Below are 24,161 nucleotides of genomic sequence, written 5' to 3' on the forward strand. Positions count from 1 at the left end.
TAGTGGACAAGAATGCAAAAGTAGGAAGTCAAGAGATACCTGGAGTAACAGGCAAATTTGGGCTTAGAACAAAATGAAGCAGGGTAAAGGCTAACAGAGTTTTGCCAAGAGAACTCACTGGTCATAGCAAATACCCACTTCCAACAACACAGTTCCAACAACACAAGCAATGACTCTACACATGGACATCACCAGATGGTCAATAATGAAATCAGATTGATCATATTCTTTGCAACTAAAGATGAAGAACCTCTATACAGGCAGCAAAAAACAAGAAGGAGATGACTGTGGCTAAGATCATGAACTCCTTACTGCAAAATTCAGACTTAAGTTGTAGAAAGTAAGGAAAATCACTTGACCATTCAGGTATGACCTAAATCAAATCCCTTACAATTATACAGTGGAAGTGACAAATAGATTCAAGAGATTAGCTCTAATAGATAGAGTGCCTGAAGAACTATGGACAGAGGTTCATAACATTGTACAGGAAACGGTGATCAAAACCATCCCCAAGAAAAAGAAATACAAAAAGGCAAAATGATTGCCTGAGGAGCCCTTACAAATAGCTGAGAAAAGAATAGAAGTGAAAGGCAAAGGAGAAAAGGAAAGATATACCCATCTGAATGCAGAGTTTCAAAGAATAGCAAGGAGAGATAAGAAAGCCTTTCTAAGTGATCAATGCAAAGAAATAGAGGAAAACAACAGACTGGGGAAGACTAGAACTCTCTTCAAGAAAATTAGAGATACCAAGGTAACATTTCATGCAAAGATGGGCACAATAAAGAACAGAAATGATATGGACCTAACAAAAGCAGAAGATATTAAGAAGAGGTGGCTAAAATACACAGAAGAACTATACAAAAAATATTTTTATGACCTAGAAAATGATGATGGTGTGATCACTCACCTAGAGCCAGAAATCCTGGAGTGTGAAGCCAAGTGGGCCTTAGGAAGCATCACTGTGAACAAAGCTAGTGGAGGTGACGGAATTCCAGCTGAGCTATTTCAAATCCTAGAAGATGATGCTGTTAAAGTGCTGGACTCAATATGCCAGCAATTTTAGAAAACTCAGCAGTGGCCACAGGACTGGAAAAGGTCAGTTTTCATTCCAATCCCAAAGAAGGGCAATGCCAAAGAATGTTCAAACTACTGCACAATTGCACTCATCTCACATGCGAACAGAGTAAAACTCAAAATTCTCCAAGTCAGGCTTCAACAGTACATGAACCATGAACTTCCAGATGTTCAAGCTGGATTTAGAAAAGGCAGAGGAACAAGAGATCAAATTGCAAACATCCATTGGATCATAGAAAAAGCAACAGAACTGCTGAAGAACATCTACTTCTGCTTTATTGACTGTGCCAAAGCCTTTGACTGTGTGGATCACAACAGACTGTGGAAAATTCTTAAAGAAATGGGAATACCACAGCACCATGCCTGCCTCCTGAGAAATCTCTATAAGCTCAAGAAGCAACAGATAGAACCAGACACGGAACAATGGACTGGTTCAAAATTGGGAAAGGAATATGTCAAGGCTGTATATTGTCAGTTCAGTTCAGTTGCTCAGTCGTGTCCGACTCTTTGCGACCCCATGAACCGCAGCACGCCAGGCCTCCCTGTCCATCACCAACTCCTGGAGTTCACTCAGACTCAAGTCCATCGAGTCAGTGATGCCATCCAGCCATCTCATCCTTTGGCGTCCCCTTCTCCTCCTGACCCCAATCCCTCCCAGCATCAGAGTCTTTTCCAATGAGTCAGCTCTTCACATGAGGTGGCCAAAGTACTGGAGTTTCAGCTTCAGCATCATTCCTTCCAAAGAAATCCCAGGGCTGATCTCCTTCAGAATGGACTGGTTGGATCTCCCTGCAGTCCAAGGGACTCTCAAGAGTCTTTTCCAACACCACAGTTCAAAAGCATCAATTCTTCAGCACTCAGCCTTCTTCACAGTCCAACTCTCACATCCATACATGACCACAGGAAAAACCATAGCCTTGACTAGACAGACCTTTGTTGGCAAAGTAATGTCTCTGCTTTTCAATATGCTATCTAGGTTGGTCATAACTTTCCTTCCAAGGAGTAAGCGTCTTTTAATTTCATGGCTGCAGTCACCATCTGCAGTGATTTTGGAGCCCAGAAAAATAAAGTCTGACACTGTTTCCACTGTTGCCCCATCTATTTCTTATATTCAGAGTACATATTGCAAAATGCTGAACTGGATGAAGCACAATCAAGATTGCTGGGAGAAATATCAACAACCTCAGGTATGTGGATGACACCCCCCTTATGGCAGAAAGCCAAAAGGAACTAAAGAGTCTCTTGATGAAAGTGAAAGAAGAGAGTGCAAAAGCTGGCTTAAAACTCAACATTCAGAAAACTAAGATCATGTTATCCAGTCCCATCACTTCATGGCAAACAGATGGAGAAACAATGGAAACAGTGACAGACTTTGTTTTATTGGGCTCCAAAATCACTGCAGATGGTGACTGCAGCCATGAAATTAAAAGATGCTTGCTCCTTGGAAGAAAAACTATGAACAACTTAGACAGCATATTAAAAAGCAGACATTATTTTGCTGACAAAGGTCCATCTAGTTAAAGCTATGGTTTTTCCAGTAGTCATGTATGGATATGAGAGTTGAACTATAAAGAAATCTGAGCACTGAATAATTGATGCTTTTAAAGTATGGTGTTGGAGGAGACTCTTGAGAGTTCCTTGGACAGCAAGGAGATCAAACAGTCAATCCTAAAGGAAATCTACCATGAATATTCATTGGAAGGACTGATGATGAAGCTGAAACTCCAATACTGTGGCCACCTGGTTCAAAGTAACTCATTTGAAAAGACCCTGATGCTGGGAAAGATTGAAGGCAGGAGGAGAAGGGGATGACAGAGGATGAGATGGTTGGATGGCATCACTGACTCGATGGACATAAGTTTGAGCAAGCTTGGGGAGTTGGTGATAGACAGGGAGGCCTGGCATGCTGCAGTCCATGGGGTTGCAAAGAGTCAGACTCAACTGAGCAACTGAACTGAACTATAATTCAAACACTGTTTAGTGTTATGTAGCTCCACTGTTTCACATGTTGTATCATTGTGCATCTTGGATCATCTGGAAGTCCTTTCACTTGAACTGGATGTTGGCTGGGACCTCAGTTCCTCTCCAGGCATCCTCTCCACCTGGGCTAATTTGGGCTTTCTCACAGGATGACAGCAGGTCTTATCAGAGTGGAGTGCATGGGCATCCCCCAAAGATCTAGCCTTGGAAGCCATGTAGCACCCCCTCTACCTTTTGCTATTTGTTGAAGCAGACAGAAGCCCCTGCCCAAATTCAAGAGGAGAGAATGTAGTCCTCACGTCTCAGTGGGAGAAGCCTCAACATCATATTGTAACATTCCATCATATAAATGGAATGGGTAGCATTGCTGGTAGATTGTGACACTTGTCACAATCTGCCTTCTGGCCACAACAATTCATATCCTCACACAAGTGAAATATACATCTCCCTGTCAACCTATTAAAGCCTCAGCTTGAAGTCCAGGATCTCTTTGTCTAAATCAAGCCCTAATGAGGAAGAGGCTTTTCCAGTGCTCCTAGAGCACTGATCCTCTTGATATTAAGCCTCATGCAGTTATGAAGAGACATAAGTCTGCATGGACAGATAGCTCATTTCTGCTCCACTTTGCATCAAATAAGGTGGCTCTAAGGCTGGGGACTGGAATCATCCAAAGTGTCACTCACTCACAGGTGATATTTGGTGGATATTTGATAGGAAGTCCTCAGTTGCTCTTTAGATGGGGCTTTCAGTCTCTTTCTATGGTGAGCTTGGGCTTCCACATAGCATGTTGGCTGACTTTCTTAGGAGAAACATCCCAGAGTGGGCTAGCTAGAAGCTGTCATCTTTTGAGAGATGGCCTCATAAGTCACAGTGTCACTCTGCTGCACTCTATTGGTTGGAACAGTCCCAAACTCTGTCCAGATTTGAGTGGAGAAACCGTAGGCTTCAGTCTCTGAGAGAAGCCTCAAAATCTCCCTGTAAGCAGAGCAAGTAGGATGGAAGGCATCCTTGTGGTGATTTAGGGAAATGCAATTTACTGGAATGGACTGCCTTGCAAATCAGGGGACTTCCTTTCACTGGGGCCATTCACACTGAGACCGAATGACTAGCACTCAGATTGTATGACAATATGAAAAAGTCAATCGAACCCACATGATGTAAAGATTTCAGAAAATGGAATTGTATAACCCTATGACATAAGGAAAGGGACAGGAGAAATGCATGTATTGATAAACAGCAGGGGCCAACTAGGACAGCCTATGTCCAAATATTAGGACCACGTCTACTAACAAGAACAAAAGGCCATGACCTCAGCCAGAGTGCACAGGCATACTGTCCAGGTTGGTGAGGAAGGACTAATCAGAATGAACCCGAGAGCACACAGATAAAAGGAGTATACCTTGTGCTGATCCAGAAGGCAGGCACATGCAAAAAGCTGTGAGTCTTTGGATCAGTAAGAGTTAAATGTGATTGTGTGCGTGAAAAGGCTTTATAAAATGTAAAGTGATGTATCAGTGTTGTTTATTGTGTTTAGAACTTTCTTTCACACAGCAGAGACTTTTGTAAACAAAGCTGAATCCTCTCTTGAACTCTATCCCACACATAGATCGCTTCAGTTCAGGTTAGCCGCTCAGTTGTGTCCGACTTTTTGCGACCCCACAGAGTGCATCACACCAGGCTTCCCTGTCCATCACCAACTCCTGGAGCTTGCTCAAACTCATGTCCATCGACTTGGTGATGCCATCTAACCATCTCATTCTGTCATCCCCTTCTCTTCCTGCCTTCAATCTTTCCCAGCATCTGGGTCTTTTCCAATGAGTAAACTCTTCATACCAGGTGGCCACAGTATTGGAGTTTCAACTTCAGCATCAGTCCTTCCAATGAATATTCAGGACTTATTTCCTTAGGATTGACTGGTTGGATCTCCTTGCAGTCCAAGTGACTCTCAAGAGTCTTCTCCAACACCATACTTCAAAAGCATCAATTCTTCAGTGCTCAGCTTTCTTTATAGTCCAACTCTCACATCCATACAAGACTACTGGAAAAACCATAGCTTTGACAAGATGGACCTTTGTTGGCAAAGTAATATCTCTACTTTTTAATATTCTGTCTAGTTTGGTCATAGCTTTTCTTCCAAGGTGCGAGTGTCTTTTAATTTCATGGCTGCAATCAGCATCTTCAGGGATTTTGGAGCCCCAAAAGATAAAGTCTGTCACTGTTTCCATTGTTTCTCTATCTGTTTACCATGAAGTGATGGGACCAGATGCCATGATCTTAGTTTTCTGAATGTTGAGTTTTAAGCCAACTTTTTCACTCTCCTCTTTCACTTTCATCAGGAGGCTCTTTAGTTCTTCTTCACTTTCTGCCATAAGGGTAGTGTCATCTGCATATCTGAGGTTGTTGATATTTCTCCAGGCAATCTTGATTCCAGCTTGTGCTTTATCCAGCCTGGCATTTCACATGATGTACTCTGCATATGTTATATAAGCCAGTGGCAATATACAGCCTTGACATGCTTCTTTCCCTATTTGAAACCAGTCTGTTGGTCCATGTCCAGTTCTAAGTGTTGCTTCTTGACCTGCATATAGATTTCTCAGGAAGCAGATTAGGTGGTCTGGTATTCCCATCTCTTTCAGAATTTTCCAGTTTGTTGTGATCCACACAATCAAAGGCTTTAGCATATTCAATAAAGCAGAAGTAGATGTTTTTCTGGAACTCTCTTGCTTTTTTTATGATCTAATGGATGTCAGCAATTTGATCTGTGGTTCCTCTGCCTTTTCTAAATCCAGCTTGAATATCTGGAATTTCATGGTTCATGTACTGTTGAAACCTGGCTTGGAGAATTTTGAGCATTACTTGACTAGCGTGTGAGATGAGTGCAGTTGTGCTGTAGTTTGAGCATTCTTTGGCATTGACTTTCTTAGGGATTGGAATGAAAACTGACCTTTTTCAGTCCTGTGGCCACTGCTGAGTTTTCCAAATTTGCTGGCATATTGAGTGCAGCACTTTAAAAGCATCATCTTTTAGGATTTGAAATGGATTGCTTACCTTCGGTCAGGTCATCTTTCCATGAAGTGGTTTGTCTTTGTGCTTCCTGTGGGGTCCTTTCTTTATCATTCTCAATCAATCAGTTTTTGTTAAAACATTGGATTGGCTCCTAACCAATGGCAGGGGCTGTGTCAGCGGACACAGAATCAGAATATATTACTCTGGGTCGGTTTGTCATCTCTTATCACATCCTCTTTTCATCAGTTTTTCAAAACCAGGCACTTTTTCTGTTGCCCTTCACTGGGCTGGCTTCCAGCATACTTTGTTCTGGGGCAGAACTGTAAGGGCAAATGAATAATTCAGTGGTTTATACTTTGCATCTATTAACCAGGGGCATCAAATCCAGGGATGACATGATGGTGAGGCTTTTGCTTAGATAGTGTTTTTTCTGAGAGAGGCTTAACATTCATACCAATTTATAGTTCCTTTGCATAGTAGATAAGTATTGTAATAGTCTTTTAATAGGTGACTTGATGGAAACATGTACATTATAAGGTCAATGTCACTGCAATTTATTACAAGTCCAATTCAAGGCTCCTAACTCTCTGTATCTAACTTTTACTACTATATTATGCATAGTACATAGTAGGTATTTTAAAATATCCATGGAACTTTATCATATTATCAATAGACAAATAAAATGAAATTTCAACTTTTTTTTTTTTTTTTAAATCTAAGACTGACCTAAAACAGACCCATTCAACTAGTTTGAAAATCTGGTAGAATAACAGCCTTTATGTTTATATTGGGTAAGTGATGGCAGCTATATAAGGTCCCAACTTTGTATTTATTTGCCCGTATGCTAGTTTTGGAAGTAAAGGCAGAGCTATTGTGCTAAAATTTTATTTCTTTTCCTTACCTTACACTTAAAAACCTTTTACAATATACAGATATTCATGATTCTGTTAATTCAAAGAACAAGCCTAGATCATCTCTTGACATAGATATCATTCCCATTTAAAAGATGGGAATCAAAGAGCTAGAAGTGACTCATTGAGAATTAGAGCCTAGGGCTGTAATTTTGGTTCATTTTTTTCCCCTAGTGTACTGTGATGTTAGCTAATAAAATAATAATAACAACTATTTATTGAATGCTTATTGTGTCCCAGGCCCTGTGCTAAGCACTTCATTCACATTATGTCATTGTAATCATAACAACTCTTAAAGGAGACACTATTATTAGTGTCATTTTACAGATGAATTAACTCAGGCTTAGAGAGTTTGGGTAACTTGTGACAAAGTTCTGAAGCTAGCATGTAAAAGAGATGGGTTTTGATACTATGTGAAAGTGTTTAACCACACACAATGCTGTATAATTTCTTGTACAAGATAACATAGATAAAAATGTAGATGGTAGGGAAGAGAGAAGGTGAAAGACATGGATTTGTATGGGCACAAATTTTTTTCTAAAATAATATTTAAAATTCTAAAATTAAGACTAGTTTTATATGAATAAAACCATTGCTCCTGCAAAGTTACAGCTTCCTTCCTCCCCTTCAATTACTCTGTCACAGACCAGTTGATGTTCAAGTTGGAAGGAATGTTCTCTGGAATGGATTTATATTTTATAAGATGGAATAGGCCATTTTCATGCCCCATTCACTCAGGCCTGTTCTCTATCTGTATCCTGGTAACACCTAAGCATCTGTCCATTCAAGGATATCATCTACTTTGGACAAGCCAGCCCGCGTAAACCGCAATTTCCAGTTGCCTGGTTATCATTACTAATGTATCAGAATGCTTTCTGTGCATCTTTCAACTCAGTGAGCCACACTTTTCTTATTCAACATGTTGTCTCTAGAAATTAGGCTTCTTGTTTAATGTTATCCTTCTCCTCTGCCTCAGGCTTGTTCTTTAGGGCCTCCACTGCAGGCAGCACATCAGCCACTCTCACTGATGCTAAAGGCAGTGATGGGGGGATTTAGATTAAGAAAGTTTCCTTAAGAGCTCCTTCATCCTGATATTCTTCAATAAGCTAAAATCTAGGGAAATATTAAATGAATCCAGAAACTTAACTCTGTCTGACCCTGAAATATCAATATACCTGTAAGATCTTTGTATCCAAGTATCAAGTCAGGCCAAGCAAGGCCAGGTTCCTGAGTTCCCCTATGATGATGCTGTACCCTACTCAACTTCCCATCACAGTGCTGAGGTTCACACGATGACTAATTTCCTAAGCAAGAGACTCAACAATATGTTGGGATCACCATTGTGGCTGGTTCACACAGAAAAAAAACCATGGCCAAAATATCCTTCCACTTTTGATCTCTGAACCTATAACTAGGACCTGGATTCAGATACTTCCATTTTTTTTTTCCTTCTTATTCTGTTATTAAAATACATCCCTTCTTCAAGTGCTCTTTCTGTCTAATGGGGGAAAAAATAGGTTGAAAATTCCCTTTAATCTGCTTCTTACCTAAGTAGAAAGCTCCATGGCTTCCAATCACTTGTCACTTCATAGCATGTGTAATCATATCACACAAATAAGTTTATTTATCAGTGTGGACCATGTTGAGGTTGCTATTGTCAATATGCCAGCAAATTTGGAAAACTCAGCAGTGGCCACAGGACTGGAAAAGGTCAGTTTTCATTCCAATCCCTAAGAAAGGCAATGCCAAAGAATGCTCAAACTACCACACAATTGCACTCATCTCACACACTAGTCAGGTAATGCTCAAAATTCTCCAAGCCAGGCTTCAGCAATATGTGAACCGTGAACTTCCTGATGTTCAAGCTGGTTTTAGAAAAGGCAGAGAAACCAGAGATCAAATTGCCAACATCCGCTGGATCATCGAAAAAGCAAGAGAGTTCCAGAAAGGCATCTATTTCTGCTTTATTGACTATGCCAAAGCCTTTGACTGTGTGGATCACAATAAACTGTGGAAAATTGTGAAAGATATGGGAATACCAGACCACCTGATCTGCCTCTTGAGAAATTTGTATGCAGGTCAGGAAGCAACAGTTAGAACTGGACATGGAACAACAGACTGGTTCCAAATAGGAAAAGGAGTATGTCAAGGCTGTATATTGTCACCTTGTTTATTTAACTTATATGCAGAGTACATCATGAGAAACGCTGGACTGGAAGAAACACAAGCTGGAATCAAGATTGCCAGGAGAAATATCAATAACCTCAGATATGCAGATGACACCACCCTTATGGCAGAAAGTGAAGAGGAACTCAAAAGCCTCTTGATGAAAGTGAAAATGGAGAGTGAAAAAGTTGGCTTAAAGCTCAACATTCAGAAAACGAAGATCATGGCATCTGGTCCCATCACTTCATGGAAAATAGATGGGGAAACAGTGGAAACAGTGTCAGACTTTATTTTTCTGGGCTCCAAAATCACTGCAGATGGTGACTGCAGCCATGAAATTAAAAGACGCTTACTCCTTGGAAGGAAAGTTATGACCAACCTAGATAGCATATTCAAAAGCAGAGACATTACTTTGCCAACAAAGGTTCGTCTAGTCAAGGCTATGGTTTTTCCTGTGGTCATGTATGGATGTGAGAGTTGGACTGTGAAGAAGGCTGAGCCCCAAAGAATTGATGCTTTTGACCTGTGGTGTTGGAGAAGACTCTTGAGAGTCCCTTGGACTGCAAGGAGATCCAACCAGTCCATTCTGAAGGAGATCAGCCCTGGGATTTCTTTGGAAGGAATGATGCTAAAGCTGAAACTCCAGTACTTTGGCCACCTCATGCGAAGAGTTGACTCATTGGAAAAGACTCTGATGCTGGGAGGGATTGGGGGCAAGAGGAGAAGGGGATGACAGGATGAGATGGCTGGATGGCATTATTGACTCAATGGACGTGAGTCTGAGTGAACTCCGGGAATTGGTGATGGACAGGGAGGCCTGGCATGCTGCGATTCATGGGGTCGCAAAGAGTCGGACACAATGAGTGACTGATCTGATCTGATTGTCTGTTTGTATCCCCCAAAAGTCATATGTTGAATTTTAATCCCCCCAAGAGGTGGGGCCTTTGAAAGTGTAGAACATTCATGAATGGGATTAGTGTTCTTATAAAAGAGACCCTACAGAAATCACTCACCCCTTTGACCGTGTGAGGACACTGTGAGAAGTCTGCAACCCAGAAGAGGGTTCTCACCTAACTATGGTGGTACTTAATCTTGAACATACAGCCTCTTGAACTGTGATAAGAGAGATAAATTTTCTCTTGTTTATAAGTTACTCTGCCTGTGGTATTATATTAAAGTTTCCTGGACTAAATCAAGATTTGTTTATATAATACCACCACTTTCAAAGAAACTAAACTTTTCTCTTACCTGAGATCCTCAATTATTTGCCATAATTTTTTTTCAAGGTTATAATGCTCTCCTTCTTGCTAAATCCAAGGCATGTCCTTGGCTTATCTCTTCTCTTTTCAGCTTTTAAACACTAGTGACACTCCATTTGACCCCTGTTACAAAAGTTTCTGTAACAAATGGTGCCCTTATGTTTCTCTCGTGGCTCTCTCCCACCTCTCTGATTTTTCTCTCCTCATGTATGGACCTCAGTTCTTGATTATCAGCCCTTATTTCTCCCAAATCTCACCCTGAAAGTACTTATTCAGTCTTGGATTTCAGTACTATTGTCATATAGATGACTTTCAAATCTGACTCACCAAACTTGTCCTATATCTCTTATCCTGCATTTTTCTTAAGACGAGCATATACCAAATCTAACCCATCATTTCTCCCCCACGAATAGTTTTGTTCTAATTTTTCCATTTCTTAGAAAAATTAAAATGTGAAGTTTAGGGCAATGTGGATTGATGTGGTAGAAGGCAAACTGAGACAAAAATAATGTATTTGCAAGAATTTTGTAAGGAACAAACATGGGATTTAGTGACTGGTAAGATCCCTGGTGGGCTGCCATCCATGGGGTTGCACAGAGTCGGACACGACCGAAGCGACTTAGCAGCAGCAGCAGCAGCAAGATGTAAAGAATGATTCAAAGAAAAAGAAGCTTATTAGTTGAAGCATTTCCTTGGTATCCTGGCAACAGTCTCTACATCACTCTGACTCTCTTCTTTGTTCATGCCTTACCTCCTTCCCTAGCTAGCAAAGCTCTTTTTAAAAACTATTCTTTCATCTGCCTCCTTAGCAGTACATCAGTCTCATAAAAACTACTTTATTATTTTTATCCTGTATCTGTAGCTACATATAGGCTAACTAAATATTTGATAAATAAATGCAATGAACATACCTCATTTTCAACCTCGTCTAAGGAAATTGATGTGATCATCCCCTGGTTGCCAGAAGCTCCGAATGCTCACCCTCTCAGTTCAGTTCTCTGCTGATAAGTTTTGGAGTCCACTGTTGTTTTCAGGTTGTGGTGGGATTCTGAGATCCACATGATTCTTTCATCAACAACCTGATCTATATCAGAATTCTTTCAAAATCAGTCATTCCTAACTCGGTCAATCCCCGATGAGAGCCCTGAGTCTGTTCCGCTGTTTCCAACTTCATTCATCCCCTCGCCAGCACACTTTGTGGCCCCTGTGGTTGGCAGAATCACAGCTCCTCAAAGATGTCCACGTCCTCATTCTGATAACCTGTGAATGTGTTGGTCACATGGCAAAAGAATTTTGCAAACATAATTAAGAATTTGAGGGCTTCCCTAGTGGTACAGTGAAGAAATATCCATCTGCCAATGCAGGGCACACGGGTTCAATTCCTGGTCCAGGAAGATTCCATAGGCAGCAGGTCACTAAAGCCCATGTGCCTAAACTTGTGCTCCATGACAAGAGAAGTCACCACAATGAGAAGCCTGCACACTACAACGAAGAGTAGCCCCTGCTCACTGCAACTAAAGAAAGCCTGCATGCAGCAAGGAAGACCCAGTGCAGCCATAAATAAATAAGTAAATAATTTAAAAAAAATAAAAAGAATTTGAGATGGAAAGTATCCTAGATTAACTGGGTGCACCTATAAGCACAAATATTTTTATATGGGAAAGAGAAAGGCAGAAGAATCAGAGGAGGATATGTGATGGTGGAAGCAGATGGTGGAACAATATTCCTGGAAGGGAACCACAAGCCAGGGAATGAGGGCAAGCCTCTAGAATCTGGAAAAAGCAAGGGATGGATTCTCCCCTGGAGCTTCTAGAAGAAATGCAGCCCTGCTGACACATAAATTTTTACCCTATCAATCCTATTTTTGGATTTCTGATCCCCAGAACTGTAAGATAATGCATTTGTATTGTTCTAAGCTGTTACATTTCTGGTAATTTGTTATAGCAGCTTTAAGAATCTACTAATGCCCTAAACCAATTATTCATCACCATTCCATTATCCTGGTCCTTGCCTTAGACTCCTCCTTTTGTTCATCCATTTCCCCCAGGCTCTCATCCCCAGATAGCTCTATGCTTCCTCTGTGGACCTAAACATCCATTGATCCTCTTTTCAAATCTTCCACTGTGTTCTCAGGATTTCCTGTTATGTTGCACACAAACCCTCTATGGTCTCAGGCTTTCTACAAATACATCCCTAAACTGCTGGCTTTAATTGATATGCTCTTTCCTGAGGATACCAACATCCTTGAAATTTCATCAAGAAGGTGCCTTTATTTTTCTTACGTCTCAAGTATCTCACTCTCTAAAACATCTGGCTGGCCAAACATTATGCTTCTACCTTTGTGTAAAAATCCCTCATCCTTACAGACTACTCATAATATTTGGCCATATCACTCTTGACTTCTTGTAGTAGCATGGTAACTTCCCCCTCATTTATTGAAGACTTTAAACTTGGATTGATTACTTGGATCTCTAAAGCAAGCTCTGTTGTTATCTTGGGGGATTTGAGAATTGTTAAGAACAATCTGTTCTAGCCAATCCATTCCTTGATCACTTCTATTCCAGTAACCTTCACCTCCACTTCAGCCATTCGTTCCCGAGGGTGCACCCTGGGACTTCTCATCACTTGGAATTTCTCCTCTGAAATCCTGTGTTAAAATATACTTTAAACAATTGAGTTAAAAATTAAAGATAAAAATGCCAGAATGTATTGTGTAGCCCCACCATACCCCACCCTGAAGGAGACACATATTCTTGCTCTCATGATGTCTCGCTCAGGACATGGCAGTGCCATCAGCACATGAGGCCAAGAAGATACCTGGGTCCCATCTTTAATTCTACCTCTGCAACCCCATTTATGCATCCAGTAAATCACTATAAACTCCTGTTGAGTTCACCGCTATCTCTGAAATCTGTCCTTTTCGCTCCAGCCCCACCATCACTACCTTAAATGAATATCCCTCTGGATATACTGCTAATCTTGAATAGTTTCTCTCCACAGATTTTCTTATACCTACTAAATTCAATTCTTGTCAGGTTAGGTTGGTTGTTCTTAAATATATTTTTGATCAAGTTTCTCCTCTACTTAAAATTCTTCAAGAATTTCCCATTGCCTTTGTAATATAGTTTATTTTAGCATATTCTTAATGGTTGACTGCTGTTTATCCAGGTGGCTTCACCTGGTGTCCCTGCCACGTGCCATCTCTCTTCTGCTACCATCCTATACACACTCAACCTAAAAGGTTGTCCTGAACTGCTTTCAGTTTTCCAAACTAATTTGGCTGTCAGTGTCACCTCTAAGCTTTTCTACCTGCTGTTCTTTCTAGCAATAACTCTGTTTCACTCCTTTACTTATCTGATGACACCACACATCCTTCAGATCTTAGCAAGCCTATTACTTTTTCTGAAAAGCCTTGCTTTATTTCCCATCCTTCCTCCTCATCTCATCATTGAGAAAGACTCCTTTTCAATGGAGCAACCTGTACTTATATCTGTTCTAGCGCTTGTCACACTCTACTGCAAATGTTTCTTGAGTTATCTCTCTGACCAGTTCATAAACTTAAGGAACTGGCTGCTGTCCTTTTTCAGTCTAGAAGCTTCAATGCATGACACAGACAATCAGTAATTTTTATGGAAGTGACAAATTAACTAAATATAGATTCGTGTTCCTAAATATTCTTTCTCCCTTTTATTATCTTTATTAATTTGAGGCTTATATCTCTCCTAAACGGAGCTAAACTTTCACATCTAGATTAAGTAGCATCTTTATGCATATTTGCTAGATGGTTCATTTTGTTTATTCACATTAGTAAATATGCTTCTTTTCATGACCTCTATTTGACACACACTTGTTCATGAATGTGGTGTATAATGGAAAATTCCCTTCATCTGTCCATTCATCATTGGTCATGTCTTAAGTCATCCCAGTTCAGTTCAGTTCAGTCACTAAGTCGTGTCCGGCTCTCCGTGACCCCATGAATCGCAGCACACTAGGTCTCCTTGTCCATCACCAACTCCTGGACTTCACTCAGACTCATGTTCATCGAGTTGGTGATGCCATCCAGCCATCTCATCCTCTGTCGTCCCCTTCTCCTCTTGCCCCCAATCCCTCCCAGCATCAGAGTCTTTTCCAATGAGTCAACTCTTCACATGAGGTGGCCAAAGTACTGGAGTTTCAGCTTTAGCATCATTCCTTCTAAAGCAATCCCAGGGCTGATCTCTTTCAGAATGGACTGGTTGGATCTCCTTGCAGTCCAATGGACTCTCAAGAGTCTTCTCCAACACCACATTTCAAAAGCATCAATTCTTTGGGGCTCAGCCTTCTTCACAGGCCAACTCTCACATCCATACATGACCACAGGAAAAACCATAGCCTTGACTAGGCAGACCTTTGTTGGCAAAGTAATGTCTCTGCTTTTGAATATGCTGTCTAGGTTGGTCATAACTTTCCTTCCAAGGAGTAAGCGTCTTTTAATTTCATGGCTGCAATCACCATCTGCAGTGATTTTGGATCCCAGAAAAATAAAGTCTGACACTGTTTCCACTGTTTCTCCATCTATTTCCCATGAAGTGATGGAAACCACCCAAGAATTTTCTATGCATCTTGCTCTGCCTCAAGCATCTTGACACAGATATCTGTGTGATTCCTGAAATACACCAACTCCACCTCTATCAACAACCCTATTTGCCATCAGAGAAGCCAGAAACCAACTTAATTTGTTCCTTGATCAGACTGACACACAATCTGCCTGCAGAGTGGCTGTTAATCACCTCTATAGACCACTATGTTCCCAGCTGTTATAAAAAACACTAATTCAAAGACTTTGTCCAATCACAAGGAGAATGAAGACAACTAAGAAACTTGAAGGGAATAAGTCTTATTATATAATATAAGACTAATGTCAGTCTCCTTGTATATTGAATGAAGAGACTCTAAGCCTTTCCATGTAGAGGAACCCCGTTTTCTCTGCAAAATATCCCAAGACTTGCATGTGATAGGTGTGCTGATGGTTGGTAGATGACAAAAAAGCTCTTATGAATTTACTAGAACTGTAAAATACAGTTTACAATTTACATGTTTTTGAAATAGTTTAGTATATACATGTGTAAGATGTGTGAGCACATGAATATACAATAACTATTAAGTCTCTCAGGCTTTAGAATTGCCTATAGTTTGAGAGTTGTTGGGTTTTTTTGTTGTTGTTGTTAGAAAATAAGTAAGATCCATTCTACCACTTACATTGTCTGCTTCTATTAGTTGCAGTAATTTCTGCTCACTAGTTAGAGAAGACATTCTCACTTTCTTTAATTCAGCATTTCCCAAATTTTGTACCACTGAAGTCTAATTGTTGATTGAATTTCAGGACAAATAATTTGGGGAAACGCACATAATATTATTCTTTTACATACTTCATATATATAGCCAAATCAAAGGCTCTGAGAAACAGTATAGGTTTTGTTGGGGTTTTTTACATTATTTAACCCAGAACTTCCCAAACTTATTTTTCCATGAGGTAGTTTTTTTTCCCCATGGAGCACCTATTAATATATCTTGGAGCACTGATTTGAGGAAATTCGGTTTGTAAACACTTTACTGGTGGGCAAGGCACAGCCAGGCAAGGGAAGAAAGGCCCAGGAGTGCCAACCCTACTAGTTATTGCAGCCATTATGTTCTCATCCTGAGGTGGGGGCCAAGGCTGAGTAGATGTGCATGACTGTCTAAAAGGTTTTGATCCAGAGATGTGACCATGCATGCAAATCACATACTCACTGAACCAAATTCAGGGCACTGTACAGATCCTAAAAAACCATGTGGCCTCCCAGATTACAGTGTAGTTTTTAATCTTTCCATCCTAAAGAAACATGCTCTGTGATTTCTCAGATGCTGACCCTTTAAGGAGTGCAATTTGAGTAAGGAGGCTGATTCCATATAAGCGAGGGAAAGCACCACTATTCTAAGAATGGGTGTTTTCAGTGGGAGTGATGTATTTTCTATACAAACACCTGAATCTTCCTTGGCATTCCAGCATGCACTAATCCACTGCTTTTGCCAGAATAAATGCAAAGAATCTGTCACATTCCTGGTTCAGCACAGATACACTTAATATCTGAGGCAGGCTGGAGAGGAGGTGAGAAAACTCTTCTGGGCATTGTAAGGTCAACAAATTGGAAAAAGCCACAACTCACCCTTGGGAAGGATTAAATACATTGACATCCTCCAAATTGATTTACCTAGATCAGACCACATGTTAATGAGCAGGCAAGTTACTCTAATTCATTGTTACTATTCTCAATGCAGAGATCTTTTCACATTTAAGAGGTGGGACCACAGATTCAAATAAGCATTATTTATTTATGGCTTGTCACTCATCCTGCCTGGGCCAGTGTCTTCAGACCCACTTATAATTGCCGTCTAAATCTCACCAAAAAGAATGGGACACTCAAAGAGCACAGCTCTGAGGAAATGAAGTGAGTTTTCTTTCTTCATTACCTGTACCTCTGAATATTGTTGTTCAGTTGTTAATCTTGTCTGACTCCATGTGATCCCATGGACTATAGTCTGCCAGGCTCCTTCTGTCTGTTGGATTTCCCAGGCAAAAATACTGGAATGGGTTGCCATTTCCTTCTTCAGGGAATCTTCCCAACCCAGGAACTGAACCCACTTTTGCAGCATTGGCAGGCATATTCTTTACCACTGAGCCACCAGGGAAGCCCATACCTCTAAATAGAGGTGCATAAATGCTGTTCGCCAGCAAAGTGTAAGAACTTAGGTTTTTTTCCAGGTGCTAACTTTCCTAAGTACTCTAAAAGTTTCTACTTTCTGAAGGATCTCCTAAAAATGTCTCACTTAACTTTTCAAGATTGATCCGTCAGTAACACCAAAACATTGATACTGCAGATATAAGTAAGATCAATAGATTTCTGTCCAAATTGTGAGTTGGGAAGGGACGATTTTGTAATGGCTTCACACCTATCAAACTTTATCAAAAAGTAAAGTTTATGCCTATACAAAAGGACTATTTATTGGTGTGTTTATACAGTAACTCATGCACAGTGCTTTGGAATAATCATCTAATAACTTTCCCCAGTAGGTAAAGGAGTGCCTAAGTTGGAGATTCAGATAGTAAATATTAATACCTTAGGTTTTGGAGGTCATATATATGGTCTGTTGCAACTTTTAAGCTTCCCCATTGTAGTATGAAAGCAGCCAGAGACTGTGTGAAATAAATGTGCATTCTGATAAATTTTAATTTATGGTCAACACTGAAATCTGAATTTGATATGATTTTTATGTCACAAAGTATTATTTTTAAAGACTTTTTCAATAATTAAAAAAATGTAAAAACCATTCTTTGCAGGTGGGGCTATACTAAAATAGGTGACAACAACATTTGGCCCCTAGCCTATTGCTTATTGACTCAAGCTTTAACCCATAACTTTGAAAAGAAAACATACAACCTTTTTGCTGAAACTTCAAATTTTTTATCAACATGAACTCATCTCACTTGATTTGATGAAAAGATTTATGAAAGCACATGCAGAATAAATATTTCAGGATGTAAATCCCAGAAATTTCAGATTTTACTTTCATAGAGTTAGAAGAATGTCTGGAAGAAAAAAATCAAGAGACATCAAGACTATTTTCCTTACAATATACTCTTTGAGAAAGATTGCTGAGATTTTTCTTATACTTTTGCTACTCTTAATTTTTTCCAGAAGGATGTGCTCCCAGATTTATAATGAATTGTGAATTTTGCTTTCTAACAAATGAATATTATTCATAGTCATAAAAAACCCCATCATGAAAATACTTCTGATTTTAAAAGCTCTATTTGTTTATTTTAGTCTACATAGAAAATGTAAAAGAGGATAGAATTCTTCTAGTTCAAGAAGATTGCTGTTTAAAACCAAGATATTTTTGAAATCTTCTCTCATCTGTTGATAGTCATTATATAAAAATCTTGTTGGCAAGTCAAATGTCAAATAAAAATACTTGGCTATTTGGCTGGAAAGCTTACAGTTTAACCCTACATGTAGATTCAGAGTGAAGCAAAGGTCTCTAATTCTAAATATTTGTTGGTAAGTGTTGCTCCATCAGCTACTTGGAAATCAGTTTCCATCAGATTGAGTAAAGCCTGCTAACCAAACAAAGTGGCATTAGGACACAGTTAGGAAACAGCCTCTGTTTTTATTCTTCCTATGCTTATGCTACATCAATTTGTCCCTGAATCCTCCCACCCTTTGCCTTCCTAGGTATGAAATGTCTTTGGCTTGCAAAATAACATTGATGAGTTTATGAATACATCTTGTGACAGGCTCACTCTGAACCGCAGGCCACACAGGTATTCATTCTTTGAGAAGGTCCCATCTGTGTGACTGGCTTCTTTTGGCCCCCTTGCTTGTTGGCACGTAGCTCAAAGCAGCAACCCTGTAACTTCCCTTTAAAGGGAATATGAGCACTTAGAGTGAAGCTGTGGACTTACGGGGCTTTCTTAAATAAATTCAGCTCTTAAAAAAAAATAACAACAATTCTTTGCCTTCAAATCCCTCTCCCCTGCCCCCAACCCACACCCTCAAATCAGACAGGCCAGATATTTGTGAAAACTGCAGTTTCCACAATCAAAAGTACAACATTTACCATAGCTTTTATCAAAGATTTCAATTCCCCTCATCTTAAGGAAAATGACCCTTTTATTTTGTTGTGCACATAAAATTATGGCCCTGGGAAAATTGGAAGCATTTCTGTTGAGGGAAATCAATTTTCTCACTGCCATATATGATCAACATGTCACAGCCATCACTCAGATAATAATAGTAAAGTACAAGTAAAATGGTTGGTAATACTGACTTTAAAGGCAGAAAAAGATAGAAGCAAGATAACATCCCTCCCCCCCTTTTTAAAGCAGGTTTGCAAAAAGAAAAAAAAAAAGAATAAGAAAAATCTCTAAGGGTATTTTTGTTTTTTAATTTTCTTCCTTCCCAACCCGTTTTCTTTCCTTTGCTGTGCTTTGTAGAGTCTACCTATTTTATTTTGTGTACTAATCGGCCGAAGCATTAATGAAACTGTAGAGATATGTGTTCTTCCTGGAAAAGAGTAAGCACTTTATGTGTAAACCACTCTGGCTTCTTTTCAATCATCCTGTTAATGGGTGGCTAATTGTCAAAAGATGTGACCAGAGTGAGATGACCCAAGAGTATGTTTAGGTGGGAGGCAACAGGGAAAGTACAGAAGCGGCTTCTTAATTTGGATCCTGCAAACAAAAGGAAACATCAAATCTGACCTCGCTGCTGGAGTGTTAATGGCTTTCTTCCCATCGCCCCCTGCCACTTAGCATCTTTTGTGCCCCACCCTGGGAAGCTTCCCGGCAGAAGTATGCATTAGCAGAACTCTACAGTTACAAAATGCTGCTCGCTGTAAGGGGAAAAAACCTTCAGAGTGATTAAATGTTCTTTGGACAAACACATCTACAACCATAAAAGTGCCATTTTTATTTTAGGTAGGCTTCGCAAGTGATGTCCCTGCTGTGGCCACCAGCACAAAGAAGTGTTGTGTACCTAGAATGTCACTGAGGCCCTTCTAAGAGGATCAAAACACTCTCTCTTTATAGGAAATTTGGCTCCTCATGTGAATATGGAAAGCTAAAACCACCTTAACTCAGGCCAAGACCATAACCAAGAAAATGACAGACAAGATTTTTACAAAACTTTAAATATTTTAAGTAATTTAACCATTTGTAAACCAACAAAACCACCAAAATCCAAGTGCTTGGTTTGGAATGAAAATGAGAGAGAGAAATGAGAATGAGAGGAAAAAGCAATAAAATACAAGTTAAGGGGATCTCAGAGATATTGTAGCCATGTGTCTACATAAAGACGTTCATAGAAGTATTATTTAGAATTGAAAATAACCTGTATTTCTAGCAATAAAGGATTTTAAAAGGATAAACTATGGCATATACACTTGGTAAAATATTTTGGAGCTGTTAAAAATACTGGCTCTGGAAAAAAAATAAGACAAAGAAATGTGAAAAAACTTATGGATTTAAGTAAAAAATAACAACATGAAGAAGGTATAGCTATGCAGACATACATGCTCAGGAGAATGTACCAAAAAAGTACTTTAGTTTGCTGGATGGTGACGTTATGGGTGAAATATGTTTTCCCTTCTTTTCTAATTGATAGTGATTTGGATATTATATCAGTAAAATACAAAGCAAACTAAGCAGAAATAAACTCTGAGAAACTCTGTCTGGTGGGCAGGAGCATTATTTTTAAAAAAGATACTTTTTTCAGAATTATTAGAATTTGTTAATACTACATTTGTCCAGTGTTTAAATGGAAAATGGGAATAAAAGGACTGAATGGGCTGTTTCTAGCCCAGAGGTCATTTCACTCTTCTCCTAACAGCAATACTCCCCATGCTTCCCAGCTCAGTCTTCCAAATATTGTAAGCCTCTATGCTACTGATTTTTGCAGAGAAAGTGACATAGAATGTGGAGATTATAGGCAATGCCTGGTGTTCAATGATTTGTAAGTAGATAACATCTGTACTCTAAGGGAAAAAAATAAAAAATAGCTGATATTTTTTTCCCACTTATTTTGTACCTTATTCCCCAAAACTGCGTTTATACAGGGGTTATGTGAATAGTTCATCTGCAAGTTTATTTCTAGCTAAACCTTTTTTTTTTCCCAAAGGCTAAGAGTCAGCCAATGTATCCATATCTCAATCCATTTCCCATTCGCACGTCCCACAATGAGTGGGTTATCTTGGGGTCAGTATGCAAGTCCTGCATCAGGAAAACACAGCTTCTAATGGGCTAGACTTAGGTGCCTGTTGGCGCACTTAGCACTGTGGCTGGTAAAACTCTCAGCTCTCCAGACAGCAGGATGGACCATGTGTTGGAAATGATCAAACTCAGTGGGTTATTGGAGTGGAATGGTTGGGAGAGAGGTGTTCAAAGAACACTTTCTGTCAGTTAGTAAAAGCACATCAATAAAAATAAATCAATGCCCACTTGTTTTCTAGGAATCTGCTTCATATTCAGCAAAGGCTCCCATTATGCTGTATTTCTGATTGAGTAGCCTAGAAAAGATGTGTTTTAAGCTGGAGGGAAATATCCTGAAGGAAAGGATTACCCTGAGATGCTGAATCTTCTCTTATGCACCAAAATGTAAAGCACAGATAACTATAAGCAAACAAAAATGTTCTGTGACTTATTTAAGAAGGAGATGGGGAAAGAAGGGCATTTAATTGGATAACCTAAGTTTGAGTCTTGATTGATTCACGGATCATGCGTGTGACTGATTCAGTTTTCCTCTTCGTTTTATTAACTGTAAAACAAAAGGGTTGAACTAGATCAGGGGACTCTATATAGCACATACACCACCCTCATCTATGCAAAACAGACATTGCTAATCAACTGGACTTTTTCCTGCTGATCCTAGCTGAGGCCTTGGAATCCTTCATTTGATACTGCTCCTGGCAGTCATTATTAATTGACTAAGTTTAGATATAATGTAAAAAACTTTCCCATTATAGGTCAAAATAAAGTCCTAGGTCTCTGATCTTCCATGACTCTATAAGGTCTTTCTCAACCCACAACAGAACAAAATTAAGACTTCTGCCATTAGATATCTAGACACACAAGTCTAAATATTGACATCCTATAAGCTTCAGATGAACTTTGCTTCAAAAATTATATACAAGTGGTTCTATGTTTCAAGAATAGTTGTGCTGAAAATGCCAGCTTATCCAAAGGCTGTTTCCCTTTTTTAGCAGTCAATCTGAACTGATGGCAAGTGTCAGTCTGACATATTACCTAGAAATCCCCACCATACTTCTCTTAACAGAGTAAAGTACAAGGGCATGCATTAATTCTTCTAAATGCAGGGTGATAGTCATCAATTCATAATTTTAATAGTTGACTTGCTGCTGCTGCTGCTAAGTCGCTTCAGTCGTGTCCGACTCTGTGCGACCCCATAGACTGCAGCCCACCAGGCTCCCCCATCCCTGGGATTCTCCAGGCAAGAACACTGGAGTGGGTTGCCATTTCCTTCTCCAATGCATGAAAGTGAAAAGTGAAAGTGAAGTCGTTCAGTCGTGTCCAACTCTTCGAGACCCCATGGACTGCAGCCTACCAGGCTCCCCCATCCCTGGGATTTTCCAGGCAAGAGTACTGGAGTGGGGTGCCATTGCCTTCTCCAATAGTTGACATACAATGTTATATATAATTCTATTATCTTCCAAAACCCATAATAAAAAAAAAGTAATACTGACCCCTACTATAGATCTGTCATACATTTCAGATACTGACTGAACTGCTACATACACTCTCAAGCCATGAAAACACAACCTAACACAATCTACATCCCTTCTCCAAAATCTGAGGTTGCTCTACTGTCTCACTGGATCCAGACTAATCATTTGGTACTTTATAAGCATATTATTAGTTGAATTTACTACTATGCCCTCATATCTCTTTATTTATCTTCATGTCTTTACTCCGTTTCGAGAGACCTGCTTGCTGTCTGTTTGGCTTGCCCCAAACCTGAAATGAGGGTGAAGCAAATGAGGAAACTGGGGTTTAAAATCTAAAGAGGCATGCTCTCAGAGTCATGCTGAGTACATCCTCAAACATTACACCCTAGGAAGTTCACTTACCATAATCTTGTTTTGGCTTCCTCTTGTGCCGTCAACTAAAAACAATTTTGTGTGTCTTTACTGTTTTTCAGTTCTTCAAAGCCAGTTCACATGCATGATCTAATTTTATTCTCAGTCCTTAGAAAGGCCAATGCTCTCATTTTCCCCATTCTGAAAGGGTGAGAAAATCTGAGTTTCAGAAAAGTTAAGGTTAAGAAATGTCAGAGTTAGAACTTGATAGCAATGCTTCTGAATTGGAACAGGATATTCTTTCCAAGAGAATGAGACTTAAGTTCCTTTTCTGTGCTCTATGACCAGGCATGCCTTTCTCTTCCTTCAAAATCTATATGTTAAGCTTTTCAGTTGGAACTGTTTTAATTCTTTCAAGATTTTTCCCATACCCATCTATTATTTCTCACTTGTTTTGCACATGTCTTTTATACATTATTATTTGTTATTCTCTTCTTTGGTCCTATTTCATTAATATATTAGATGCTCTTTGAAGTGTGAATAACGTAATAATAAATAACATGGTATGTTTTTATAGAGCCTGAACTTTCCATTGGACTTTGTGAGAAATAGAGACATTCATTTCACAGCCAAGTTTATAGATGAGGAAACTGGGTGTTAAGCAATGATGATGACAGCTGGCATTTGTTAAGGACATCAGTGTTGCAAAGACTATGCCAAGCAGTTAACATGCAACACTTCTGTGAATTTTGTAACAACCAAATGAGGTAGCTATTGATGTCCACCTTTGAAAAATGAGAAAATGAAGCTTTGGGGAAAATGGCAAACTGCATAATGTCATAGTACTTGTGAATGTCATGGCCAGGATTAAAACCCAGGTATGACTCCAAAATACAAACATTGGAGTGATTAGCCTAGGGTTGCAGAACCAGCAAGGGGTCAAGTTGAAACCTGGACCTGATAGTTCTGACTCCAATCTGGTTCCCTTTTCATTGTCTTAGTCTGCTTCAAAATTTTACAAAATAGTGTAGGTACATAATTTCTTTTTAGTTTAAGTGAATTGATATTAAGAATAATTTCAGTCTATGTTTACTTTAGTGATTTTAAAGTCTCCTTATGTGAAATTAAGACTTAAGTAGAAACACCATGGGGACCA

The sequence above is a fragment of the Bos grunniens genome, chromosome 10, assembly GCF_055505025.1.
Source record: "Bos grunniens cultivar Pamir isolate PY7600 chromosome 10, Bosgru_T2T1.0, whole genome shotgun sequence".
Classification (NCBI taxonomy): domain Eukaryota; kingdom Metazoa; phylum Chordata; class Mammalia; order Artiodactyla; family Bovidae; genus Bos; species Bos grunniens.